The sequence below is a fragment of the Orycteropus afer genome, unplaced genomic scaffold (genome assembly GCF_000298275.1).
Source record: "Orycteropus afer afer isolate SDZICR_OR568_19922 unplaced genomic scaffold, OryAfe1.0 scaffold00122, whole genome shotgun sequence".
In the NCBI taxonomy this organism is placed as follows: Eukaryota; Metazoa; Chordata; class Mammalia; order Tubulidentata; family Orycteropodidae; genus Orycteropus; species Orycteropus afer.
In genome coordinates this window covers 7556945-7570984 of record NW_006921709.1, presented here as the reverse complement: position 1 = coordinate 7570984, position 14040 = coordinate 7556945, and positions in this window count along the sequence as shown.

Genomic DNA, 14040 nt, shown 5'->3' with positions numbered 1-14040 from the left:
CACACACACACGTGTTTGTGTCTGTGGAGAGGAAAGTTCTGAAAATGTCCTATGATAATCTGGTCATGTGTTACCAAGAACTGCACCTCATGTAATTTACAAGGTAGTCAAAGAAAATTTATAATTGTGAATTTAATTTTAGCTTTACCTGTTTCGTATTGCTTCATAGCTGGAAGAAGCAAAGGTAAAACCTTTCTGTGAGGCTATGCTTTCATCCCAGGCCTTTAAGAAGTCCTTCCAACAATTTTTCAAGAGTAATGAACAGAACACAAAGAGAACTTAACATGCAAGAATATCAAGTTGCATGGGTGAGAACCAGAAGAAACAATGTCAGAAAGATCCATAAGGACTTCAAGCATAAAGAATATCAGAATAATATTATGAAACAATAATGTTTCCTATGTTCAAATAAAAAAAAGGTAGAAAATTTTAAAAAGTGATAGTATCTTTGAAAAGGAACCAGAGTGAATTTTTAGAAAACAAAACAATAAAAAGCACAATGGACAGATTTAAAACTCAATGAATGGGTTTAAAAATTGAAGAGCGAATCAATGAACTGGAAGACAAGTCAGAAGAAATTATTCAGAATGCAGTAAAGAGAGATAAAAAGAGAAAATGTACAGGAGAGGTTAAGAGACATAGGTGCTAGAATGAGAAGATCTAACATGCATGTAGTTTGAGAACTAGAAAAAAGAGAAGAATATGGCAGAGGTACTATTTGAAAATATAATGATTGAGAATTTTCCAGAATTCATAAAAGATACAATTTTCAGATTCAAGAAGTCTAATGTATTCCAAGTGGAATCAATAAATAATACCATACAAGGTTGGGAAAGGAGCTTTGGTGGAATAGTGGGTAAGGCACTTGGACCCTAACCTGAAGGTTGGCGGTTCAAACCCACCAGCTTCTCTGTAAGAGGCAAATGAGGCAATTTACTTCCATAAAGATTTACAGCTGGGAAACCCAACAGCAATCACTATGATGAGTCGGAGTAGATTCATTGGCAGTGGGTCTGTTTTTTTTTTGTTGTTTAAGGTTGGGGGAAAAAAAGCTTATATTCCAGGCCACCCTGTCCTGTCCCCCAAAAAAAATAAAGTTGGGTGCAAGTTTCAGAATTTAAAGTCTTTCAAGGTCCTCCTTATGTTGTCTAGGATGAATGTAAAAACATTGATGAACATTACAGTTTGATGTGATATGTGTTTTAATTTTTAAGGGAACTATTAAAATAATGGAATACAGCATACAGGTTAAAATCTACTATTGTTGTTAGATGCTGCCGAGTTGTTTCCAACTCACAGCAACCTTATGTATAACAGAACGAAACCCTGCCTGGTCCTGTGCCAGTCCCATGATCTCTGCTATGCCTGAGCCCACTGTTGTAGCCACTGTGTCAATTCATCTCGTTGAGGGCCTTCCCCTTTTTTGTTGACCCTTCACTTTACCAAGCATGACATCCTTCTCCAGGGTGTTGTCCCGTCTGACAACATGACCAAAGTAGGTGAGATGAAGTCTGGCCATTCTCACTTCCAAGGAGCATGCTGGCTGCACTTCTTCCAAGACAAATTTGTTAGTTCTCTGAGCAGTCCATGGTACTTTTAAGTATTCTTCACAAACACCACAACTCAAAAGCATCAACTCTTCTTTGGTCTTCCTTATTCATTTTCCAGCTCTCACATGCATGAGGAGATTGAAAATACCATGGCTTGGATTAGGCATACTTCAGTCTTCAAGGAGACATATTTGCTCTCCCACACTTGAAAGGTCTTTTGCAGCAGATTTGCCCAATGCAATAAGTCATCTGATGTCTTGACTGCTGCTTCCATTGGTGTTGATTGTAGAATCAAGTAATATGAAGTCCTTGACAACTTCAATCTTTTCTCCATTTGTCGTGATGCTGCTTATTGATCCAGTTGTGAGAATTTTTGTTTTCTTTATATTAAGGTGTAATTCATATTGTAGACTGTACTCTTCAATCATCAGTAAGTGCTCCAAGTCCTCCTCACTTTCAGCAAGCAAAGTTGTATCATCTGCACATCACAAGTTGTCAATGAGTCTTCCTCTAATCCTGATGTAGTCCTTCATGTAGTCTAGCTTCTTGGATTATTTGCTCAGCATATAGATAGAATAACTATGGTGAAAGGATACAACCCTGACACACTCCCTTCCTGATTTTAAACTATGTAGTATCCCCTTGTTCTGTTTGAACGACAGCTTCCTGGTTTATGTACAGGTTCCTCATGAGCACAATCAAGTGTTCCGGAATTCCCATTCTTCTCAATGTTATCCATAATTTGTTATGATCCACACAATCGAATGCTTTTGCGTAGTCAATAAAACACAAGTAAACATCTTTCTGGTATTCTCTGCTATCAGCAAGATCCATCTGACATCAGCTATGATATCCCTTGTTCTATGTCCTCTTCTGAATCCAGGTTGCATTTCTGAAAGTTCTCTGTCAATATACTGCTGCAACCATTTTTTAATTATCTTTAGTAAGATTTTACTTACTGCTGTAGAGTCCAATGTGACTCATAGTGACCCCTCCTTGGGTTTCCGAGGCGATTATCATTATGGAAGTAGATTATCTAATCTTCCTTCCAAGGAGTGGCTGGTAGGTTTGAACCACCAGCCTTCTGGTTAGCAGTAGCAGTCAAATGCCTTAGGCACTACGCCACTAGAGCTTCTTGCATGTGATATTAATGACATTGTTCGATAATTTCCACGTTCTGTTGGATCACCTTTCTTTGGAATGGGTACAAATATGGATCTCTTCCAGTCAGTTGGCCAGGTAACTGTCTTACAAATCTCTTGGCATAGCCAAGTGAGTGCCTCCAGTGTGGCATCTGTTTGTTGAAAGATCTCAGTGGGTATTCCGTCAATTCCTGAAGCCTTGTTTTTTACCAGTTCCTTCAATGCAGCTTCAACTTATTCCTTCGATACCATTGGTTCTTGATCATATGCCACCTCCTGAAAGGATGAACACTGACCAACTCTTTTGGGGTACAGTGACTTTGTGTATTTCTTCCATCTTCTTTTGCTGTTTCCTGAATCACTGAATACGTTGCCGATAGAATCTTTCAATATTGCAATTCAAGGCTTAAATTTCCTCCTCAGTTCTTCCAGCTTGAGAAATGCCAAGCATGTTCTTCCCTTTTGGTTTTCTAACTCTAGGTCTTTGCACATTTCATTATAATAATTAACTTTGTCTTCTCGAGCTACTCCTTGAAATCTTCTGTTCAACTGTTTTATCCTGTCATTTCTTCCATTTGCTTTAGCTACTCTCCATTCAAGGGCAAAAGGTTCAGAGTCTCTTCTGACCTCCATTTTGGTCTTTTCTTCCTTTCCTGTCTTTTTAATGACTTTTTGCTTTCTTCATAGATGATGCTCTTGATGTCATCCAACAATTTCTCTGGTTTTCAATTCATGGGTGTTCAATGCATCAAATCTATTCTAAAAATCTTCTCTGGATTCAGGAGGGATATAATCAAGGCCATATTTTGGCTCTTGTGGACTTCTTTTAATTGTCTTCAGCTTCAACTTGAACTTGCATATGAACAGTTGATGATCTGTTCCATAGTCAGCTCCTGGCCTTGTTTTGGCTGAAGCTATTGAACTTCTCCATCACCTCTTGTCACAGATGTAGTCAATCTGATACCTGTGTATTCCGTCTGGTGAAGTCCATGTGTATAGCCACTGTCTGTATTGTTGAAAAAAAGATATTTGCAATGAATAAGCTGTTGGTCTTGCAAAATTTTATCATGCCATCTCCAGTGGTATTTCTATTATGAAGGCTGTATTTTCCAACTACTGATGATTCTTCTTTGTTTCCAACTTTTGCATTCCAATCACCAGTGATAATCAACACATCCTGATTGCATGTTCGGTCAACTGCAGACTGCAGAAGTTGGTAAAACTCTTCAGTTTCCTCATTTTGGCTTTGGTGGTTGGTGTGTAAATTTGAATAATAGTAGAATTAACTGGTCTTCCTTGTAAACATATGGATATTATCCCATCACTAACAGTATTGTACTTCAGGATAGATCTTGGAACATTCTTTGTGATGATGAATGTCATGCCATTCCTCTTCAATTTGTCATTCCCAGCACAGTAGATTATATGGTTGTCTGATTCAAAATGACCAATACCAGTCCATTTCAGCTCACTAATGCCTAGGATATCGATCTTTATGCATTCCACTTCATTTTTGACAACTTGTAATTTTCTTAGATTCATACTTTCACATTCCAATTATTAATAAATGTTTGCAACTGTTTCTTCCCATTTTGAGTCATGCCCCATCAGCAAATGAAGGTCCCAAAATCTTTACTCCAGCCACGTTATTTAGGTCAACTCTACTTGGAGGAGGCAGCTCTTCCCCAGTCATATTTTGAGTGCTTTCCAATTTGAGGGGCTCATCTTCGGGCACTATATCAGACAATGCTTCAGGGCTATTCATCAAGTTTTCCAGTAATATATCAGAGAATGTTACACTGCTATTCATAAGGTTTTCACTGGCTATTTCTTTTGAGAAGTGGATGGTCCCTTCCTTCTTCCCAGTCTGTCTTAGTAAGGAAGCTCCACTGAAGCCTGTCCATCATGGGTGACCCTGCTGGCATTTGAAATACTGGTGGCATAGCCTCCAGCCTCACAGCAACACACAAATCACCACAGTACGACAAAAAGACAGACAAGTGGTGGAACAAATAGACAGATCAAAACTTAGTTCTTTCAAAGATTAATATAATTGATAAAACTCTAACAAGACTAATAAGAACAAAAGAGAAAGAGCATATCAAGCAATATTTGAAATGAAAAAGGACATATTATTACAGAAATTGCAGAAGCAATGGCTAAGTTTCAGTAAAAACTGAATCACAAAAGAAATTGGAAACTTGAATACTCTTATATAACCATTTTATGAGACTGAAAAACTTGAAACTTAAAGATGGCAAGGGCAGGACGGGACAGAAAATCACAGGCCAATTTCAGTGAAGAATATATATTTAAACATGTAAATGAAAGTGTTTTCATTACCTACTGCTGCTCTAACAGAAATATTACAAATGGAATGGCTTGAACAAATAGGAGTTTACTTTCTTACATTTTGGAGGCTAGAAGTCCGAGTTCAAAGTGCCAGGCTCTAGGGGCTGGGTGAAAGCCCCTCTTGGGTTTCAGCTCTGCCTCCTGCTTCCAGCCCACTGAAGCTGGAGGCTTTCTTTCACTCAGCCAGCTGCTGCCTGCTGAGGCTGACAAACCAACGGTTGACAAGTAAAAAGGCACAGTCCCAATGTTACCAAACATGGTAGACCACTAGTTCAAATTCAGCAAAAGTCCTAAGATTGGCAGGGCATGGCAGGCCATTGAACCATGACTTGGCTACATGCAGGGTTCAAGTGAGCCAAAAAACTAGAGACCATCCTCAAAGCTGCTTATTATATACTGGAAGCAGACCACATCCCTAAAGCAGCTACTCAGCTACTCGTGGCAGATTCCAACCATGGAGTTGATTGCCAGTCTCAACATGGGGAATAACTACCACCAGCTGCCCAGCCAATCAAAATCAGGCCCAGTCAAGTTGACATAGAACCTTAACTACCACACAAAGTATTAGCAGCCAAAATCAAACAATATGTCAAAAAGAGCAGTGCATTATGACAAACTGAATTTATCACAGAAAATTTAGTTAACCCCTAGAAAATCAGTTAATTTCATTAACATTAACAGATAAAAAAGAAAAATTATATTATCACCTCAGTAGATAAATACCATTTATAAAAGTTATTACTGATTCATGATAAGTCTGTTTATGTAGAGATTTACAGCCTTGAAAATCCTATGGGGGTTGCTATGAGCTGGAATCGACTCAATGGCAGCGAGTTTGGTTTTGGTTTGGTTAACTGGTAAAATGCTAATCATCAATTCTAATGTTCAGTTCATCATTTCACTTTCAGCTCAAATCTTTATCAATGACTCACTCAATTTTCCACATTAACTTAATAACAGAACAATGCAAGATTTATTCTTTTATGGTAAAAAGTTTGACTGAAACAGGTACTCATAAAGTATCATACTTAGTCAAATGTGAAGCATCAGAAATATTCTTGAATATGAAGTACAGATTATTCAATGGTAATTGTCACTAAAATCTCATTTTAAAGATGAATCAACTGAGATAATTTCATCAAATAGAACTGATTTAAGGTTTAAAACTTAGTTCACGGCAATACTTTCAAGGGTTCATTTAGCTCAATGGCTCCAGAAAATTTCTATTCCATGAAAATTAGAAATTCTGTTCAGCATTCTCCCTACCCCCACCTCCTGTTTTTATCAAGGGGCCGTATTGTATAGAATTTTTGATCAGAATGTTTAGTAACGGTAAAATGGGCACCATCTAGTTCTTCTGGTCTCATGATTTAAAGAAGTCTTCTTTAACCCAAACAATGGTTTAGCTTAATTAGTAAAGAAAGTCTACCTGGATAATTTTGCTGTTTTAAGAACTATCTATATGGAATCAATAATGACAAGAACAACTCTAAAGTTTAGATAGGCAGCTAGAGTGTCAGTGAGTCTGTATTAATGGAGAGGAACCATTTGGCAAAGATGAGTGGGAACATGCACAACTTAAAGAATATAACCAACGTCATTGAATTTTACATGTAGAGACTGTTGAACTGGTTTATCTTTTGCTGTATATATTTTTAGTGACTATAAAAAACAAACAAACAAAAAACCAGAGTTAAGAAGCAACAAAAAAAAAACCCAGAAACTTGATCTTTCAGTTCTTTCTTTTTCATAATAAGCTGATTAACAATTCAGTTGACCTGTTTGGTCTTAAGTTACAAGACTAAAGGCAGGATTTTTCAAGATCACTTTGACCTACTAATTTATACAATTCTCCTTGATAGTTCTATTAAGTTTCCATAAAGATTAAACCCACTGCTATCAAGTCGATTCCAACTCACAGTGACGTTACAGGACAGAACAAATTACCCCATGGGGTTTCCAAGGCTATAAATCTTTATGGAAGCAGACTGCGTCATTTTTCTCCCTTGGAGTGGCTGGTGGGTTTGAACCACTGACTTTTTGGTTAACAGCAAAATGCTTTAATCATTGTGCCACCAGAGCTCCTTCGTAAAGAGCCTTGTAAAGTCTATGAAACAGTTCTACTATGTCCTATAGGGTTGCTATGAGTCAGGATCAACTTGACAGCATCTGTTTTTCTGTTCTGAGAACAAGTGAAAGTGTGTGCCCAAGTATACAGATTAAAAGTTAAACACAATGAATTTATTTCTCTTGAAGCAAACTATCTTACATTTTTTGCTTCTTTTGACAAAAACTTTTTTTTCTTCAATTCTAAGATATTTCCTTAGCTAGCAACAATAACTTCTGCAATGGCAGTGAAACAGAGGAAAGGTCAGTAGCCAAGTCAAAGTACCAAAAAGATATCTGTTTACACAATGGCAGAAACATACAGCATCATTTCCTGACTAAATCTGTAACCCATTACCTTTGTTCCTAATCAAATTGACAATGTAGTAGAGTTTAAAGAGAGAGGATTCTTTTACCTACTGGAGAATAAAACCTTAGTAAAGAATGAATGTTAGGAAACCAGGAAAAAGCATAAATCTAGAAAGGCCCTTGGATTACAGTTAATCTTACTAAAAAGCGATAATCAAGGTTGGGGAAAATATGAGAGTATTATGGTATTAAGGAGCTCTGGTGGTATAGTGGTTAAAGCATTTGGCTGCTGACCAAAAGGTCAGTGGTTCTAACCCACTAGCTGTTCCACAGACAAAAGATGAGGCAATCGGCTTCCTAAAGATTTACAGCCTTGGAAACCCAATGGGAGTCACTATGAGTTGGAACTGACTTGATGGCAGTGAGTTTAGTTTGTTTTATTAGGTATTAAAGATTTTAGTTTAGTCAAAGGAATCTTTGGGTGGTGCGAATAGTCAAGGTTAAGATGTTTGGCTACTAACTGAAAGGTTGGAGGTTTAAGTCCCTTAAAATAGAGGTCCCTTGGAAGAAAGCCCTGGTGACCTACTTCTGAAAACTCAGCTGTAGAAAACCGTACAGAGCACAGTTCTACTCTGACACACGAGGGGTCTCCAAGTTGGACTCGACTCAACAGCAACAGGAAAGCTTAGTCAAACACAAGTATTTGTTCTGGTTAAATCTGAAATTCTGTGGCACTGTCAAATTAGCTACTTATTCAAACAAGAAGAAAACTGATGATACCTTGTTGTTGTTGTTGTTGTTGTTGTTGTTGTTATGTGCCGTCGAGTCAAACCCGACTCATAGCGACCCCTCCTTGGGTTTCCGAGGCAGTATCACTAGGGAAGTAGGATTGCCCAACCTTCCTTCCGAGGAGTGGCTGGTGGGTTTGAACCGCCAGCCTTCTGGTTAGCAGTCAAGTGCCTTAGCCACTATGCTACCAGAGCTCGTAAGTTAGTCAAATGTTTGTCTTAGTATATAGTATATAGTGTAACTTCCTATGCATAAAAATATTAAAGAAACATTTCTAGATACACAAAAACGCTTCCAGATACACAAAAACATTTGAACATAATAATACTGTAATAATAGAGGAGCTCTGGTAGCATAGTGCCTAAAGCACTTGACTGTTAACCAGAAGGCTGGCGGTTCAAACCCACCAGCCACTCCTCGGAAGGAAGACGGGGCAATCTACTTCCATAGTGATACTGCCTCGGAAACCCAAGGAGGGGTCGCTATGAGTTGGGTCCGACTCGATGGCACCTAACAACAACAACAACAAATAAGCAAGTTAACATAAACAAACATTTACTTTTAATAACTCACTCAACCCTCTGAGATTTAAAACAAAGTTCCTAGATATAAAACTATTATTGTTGAAGTCAAGTCATTTAATAACAAGTCCACCAATCTTTCCAATGTGATGTTGATGAAGAATACGGAATATATTGTGGACTGACAGATGAACAAACAAATCAGTCTTAAAAGAAATACAACCAAAATACTCCTTAGAAGCAAGGAAGGTAAACTTCAGCTAGCTTACTTTGGTCACATAATCAGGAAAGACCAAAGTTTCATAAGGTAAAGTTTGGTAAAATAAAGGGTCAGCAAAAATGAGAGAAATCCTCAATGAGATGAATTAACACAACAGTCACAACCACGGACTCAAATATAGCAACTGTCATGAAGATGCCACAGGATTGACTGGGCAACACCTCATTCTGTTACACGTAAGGTCGTCAGGAGGCAGCGCTGACGTGATGTCAACTAACCACAGCAACGATCATTTAAGGTTTTAAGATTCATAAGACTGGATTTAGTATGGAGTCTTAATAGCAAAACAACAGTTTAACTGACCTACTTGGTACTTTCAAATTTTATTTAGGATCTTGGTGTCTGTGCTGAAACACTTATCTACATAAAAAGGCATAAAGAGCAACCCCAGAAAGCTATAATGACCACATTGTTTTGAATAGGTACTGACTGTGATTATTAGCACACCTCAAAGAATATCAGCCCTTTCCACATTCGGCTTGAAAACTTCAACTTGCCTCACATTATTTGCAAAAGCAAGTCTATAGTATCTATGCCAAGTTCCGAATGTCAATCTGTAGTTAAGTCACACAACCTTATACCCAAACAAATGTGCCTATAGACATTGTACAGGCATTTCTATGTTCTTTCTCAGAGGCTAATAAACCTAATATATCTGCTTATTTTGTAGAGTTTCAAATACTGTATGTATATTCAGTTTAACGGGACAGGGGTTAACAGGCTGTATCTATAAATGGCCACATAGAAAATATCTTAGACTTTGCAGGCCAGAAGTTCCCTGCAACTACTCAACTTTGCCTTTGTAGCAGGAAAGACAATATATAAATTAGTGAGCATGGCTGTATTCCAATAAAACTTTATTTACAAAATGTAAATAAATCCAGCAGCAGGCAGGATTTGGCCACAGTTACCCACCTCTGTATTGTTGTTGTTGTTATGTGCCGTCGAGTCGGACCCGACTCATAGCGACCCCTCCTTGGGCTTCCGAGGCAGTATCACTACAGAAGTAGATTGCCCCATCTTCCTTCTGAGGAGTGGCTGGTGGGTTTGAACCGCCAGCCTTCTGGTTGGCAGTCAAGTGCCTTAGGCACTAAGCTACCAGAGCTCCTTATACTAACACAAAAGCAAATGGAATCATACCATAAAAATGGCAACCCGATGAAAGCAGTTATGATATGTATATGTTTTCTTCTATACAAATCTGCAACTGCTATAAAATGTAGAAACAAACTTATTTAAACTCTTTTGTTATGAATCACTTTTATTGGTCAACCAGTAAGAGATACAATGCTCCAAATGAGATATGACAGAACATGCCTCCTCTGGTCAATAAATGCTTCAAAAGGTGTTAACCTGACAGTGCTGGAGGACAATGTAGTCTACCAAAGAAATCACCAGTCAAAACAATGCTATAGCTCAAAAGAACCTCTCCCATCAGATCTGGTACACTAAATACTCTCAAGTTATGTTTATATTGTAGGAAAGAAAGAACACTGACAAAGGACTAAAATTTGTATCATAAAATGCAGACCTGATAGAAATTGTTGTTGTTGTTGTTTGCCGTCAAGTCGGCCCCGACTCATAGCGACCCCTCCTTGGGTTTCCGAGGCAGTATCACTACAGAAGTAGGAATGCCCAACCTTCCTTTAACCTCTTAATCATGTTTTTAAAGAAGTTCTGGTAGCACAGTGCCTAAGGCATTTTACTGCTAAGCAGAAGGTTGGTGGTTCAAACTTACCAACCACTCTGCAGAAGGAAGACTGGGAAATCTACTTCTGTAAAGATTACCATCTCAGAAACCCAATGAGGGTCGCTATGAGTTTGAATCAACTCTATGGCAACGAGTTTGCTTTTTTGGTTTTCACTTTTTTTTTTTAACTTTTATGCTCATATAGAAAATGCAAACGCAACCATTGCTGTGGAGTCAGATCCGACTCATAGTGACCCCTCCTTGGGTTTCCAAGGTGGTATCACTATGGAAGTAGATTGCCCAACCTTCCTTCTGAGGAGTGGCTGGTGGGTTTGAACCCTGGTTAGCAGTCTCCTGATTAGCAGTCAAATGCCTTAGGCACTACACCACCAGAGTTCCTTTTATGCTCATATAGCCTTTTAAAAAATACCGTAAGTTATTACTTTAATATGTAAGTCATACTGGTATGCCTATCTTTGTATGCTGTTTACCTTTTATTACAAATATTTAAAGTATTACAAAACCACAATTAGCAGCATATTTTTTTTTTTTAATGTGTAAAACAAAGACAAGCAGCATTTAAAAAGATTGTGAGAAGAAAACTAAGGCTAACTGTTCTCAGAGCTATAAACCAAACCAAACCTACTGCCATTGAGTAATGGGCATAAACTGGGAAGGGAAAGGTGAACTTAATTTTCTTAGAAGCAAAGAAACCATAGATGACACGTTGGTTTGCTACCAACGTTTTATTTTAATATTAAGTTTATAGTTGTTTATAAGGCAAAATGAGTTTTCCTAAAGTTAAGTTTTGGTTACCTAGTGCCACTCTGACAGGAATATACCACAAATGGTCATGGCTTGAACAAACAGGAGTTTATTCTCTTATGGTTTGGAGGCTTTAAGTCCAAGTTCAAAGTGCCAGGCTCCAGGGGCTGTGTGAAAGCCCCTCGACTTTGATCTTCAGCTCTGCCTCTTGCTTCTGGCCCAATGAAGCTAGAGGCATCTCTTCACTCAGGCAGCTTCTGGCTGCTGAGGCTAACAAGCCCAAGGTTGACAAATAAAATGGCACAGTCCTGATGTTACCAAAACACACAGCAGGCCATTAACTTAAGTCCATTGTAAGTCCCAAGGTTGGCAGAGCATGGCAGGCTGCTGAACAACACCACGGCTACATGCAGGGTTCAAGTGTGCCATAAGCTAGCTAAGGCTTCTCCTTATATACGGGAAGCAGACAACATCCGTAAGGTAGCTACTGAGCTGCTCACAGTAGATTCCACCATGTACTTGATTACCAGTCGAATAACGGGGAATACTACATCCAGCTGCCCAGCCAATCAACCAGGCCCAGCCAAGCTGACACACAAACTGAACGACCACAAGCCCTATTAAAAAGTTATGGCCTGGAGCAAAGAAGAAAGAAAACCAAAGACACATGGAAACAATTAGTCCAAGGGCTAAATGGACCATGTGAACCTCAGCCTACACGGCACTGAGAGCAGAAGAGCCCTGCTATTACTGTCAACCACTTGGAAAGGGCTCAGTGTAGGAGATCCTGGATAGACTGAGAGAAAAATGTGGAACAAAAATCAAAATCATAAAAAAATACCAGGCTTACTGGTGTGATAGAGACTGGTGAAATACCCAAGACTATAGTCCCTAGTCACCCTTCAGGCCTGGAATTGAACTCACTCTAGTGGCTTCCAGTCAAACAATAGACAGGTGCATATGGTGAACATTTACATCAGGTAGGTACACTCCTTAGACCAACCAACCATGGGAGATCAGAAGGGCAGTATTTGCACCTGGAGATAGTTCAAAGGGCAGGATGCATAGGAAAGAAGGACACAGTGAAAAGGTAACCATAGGGAGGAGGTGGGAAGAGAGCTGTTATATTATTGGGATTGCAATCAATGTCATGAAACAAAATGTGTAATAAACTGTTCATGGAAAATGGATTTGCTCTGTGCACTTTCACCCAAATCACAATTAAAAGGAAAGAAAAGTTACAAAAGTTTCCCTTAAGTGGTTGCTTGTTTTCCTGCATATGTCACATTTTTGTCATGTTTTGAAGACATTACAAAGAAAAAAGAGGAAGAAAGAGATCAGAGTGTGCTGATCTACTGTCTCCATAATGGACAAGCATCCCCCAGGAGTCATGAAAATTAGGTTTCAATCAAGTCAGCCACTAACTAGTTGTCTGGTGGTGAACAAGCCAGTTTCTTCAACTCATTTGTAAAATAAGGAGAGTATGCTTTACCCCCCACCCCACCCCCCCAAAAAAACCCACTGCCATCCAGTTGGATCCGACTCCTAACGACCACTCCTTGGGTTGCCAAGGTGGTATCACTACCGAAGTAGATTGCCAAGCCTTCCTTCTGAGGAGTGGCTGGTGGGTTTGAACTGCCAGCCTTCTGGTTAGCAGTTAAATGCCTTAGGTACTATGCCACCAGAGCCCTTAGCAGCTCTGTCAAACATCCCTTCCATCTCTACTATTCTATGGCAGCTTTATCAGACATTCATTCCACAATAGATTTGTAAAAAAAAGCATGGCCAGGGGTTAAGAGTTACGACCTTCACCCTATTTGTAGATGTATCCCAAGGCAAAAAGGGGTTTCCTCCCTCATGTCCCATCTCCATCTCTTTCCCATTCAGGATACTGATGCGTTCCTTCCCATCTTCGCAATTCCCCCAATTCTTCTACTCCTTCCTCCTCGCCCCCCGGAGGTTCATCTACTATAGCCCTGCCTCTTTGCTCAGGCTTCAGCAGACATCGGTCCAGACACCCCCTCGAATTCCCTCAGCCCCCGCGAAAAGTCCCAGACTTTCTCGCAGTTGATCCCAAGCAGGGCCGCGAACCGCCCCTCCAGGATGGTTTCTACGGCCCCCAGCTTTGGCCTCATCGTTCCCCCTCGAAGCGACAGTCCCAACGCACTTCAAAGAACTTCCCCAGGTGTCAGCAGGCTTGGCGCGAGCTCAGCTTTTTCTGCCTCTTCCCCTCGTTTTCCTTCCCTCCCTCCCCAGGGTGAATTTGCGACAAGGAAATATACTCTACCACAGTAGGCCAAGTCCTTAGTCTTGGAGAAGTGGGTGGGAAGGCGGTGACCCCTTCCCAAATACTCTTGCAGTTACTGGGACCCATGTCCCCGAAACAGGAAGAGACAAAGGCACAGGCCGCAGGGGCCGGCGGGGAAGTGAGTTCAAAGCTGGTCAAACCTGCTGCAGCTGTCAAACCGCCCGCCGCCGCTGACTACAACTCCCAGAGGTCTCTGCGACAGTCTGCACAGCCCGCGGCAGAGCCGGG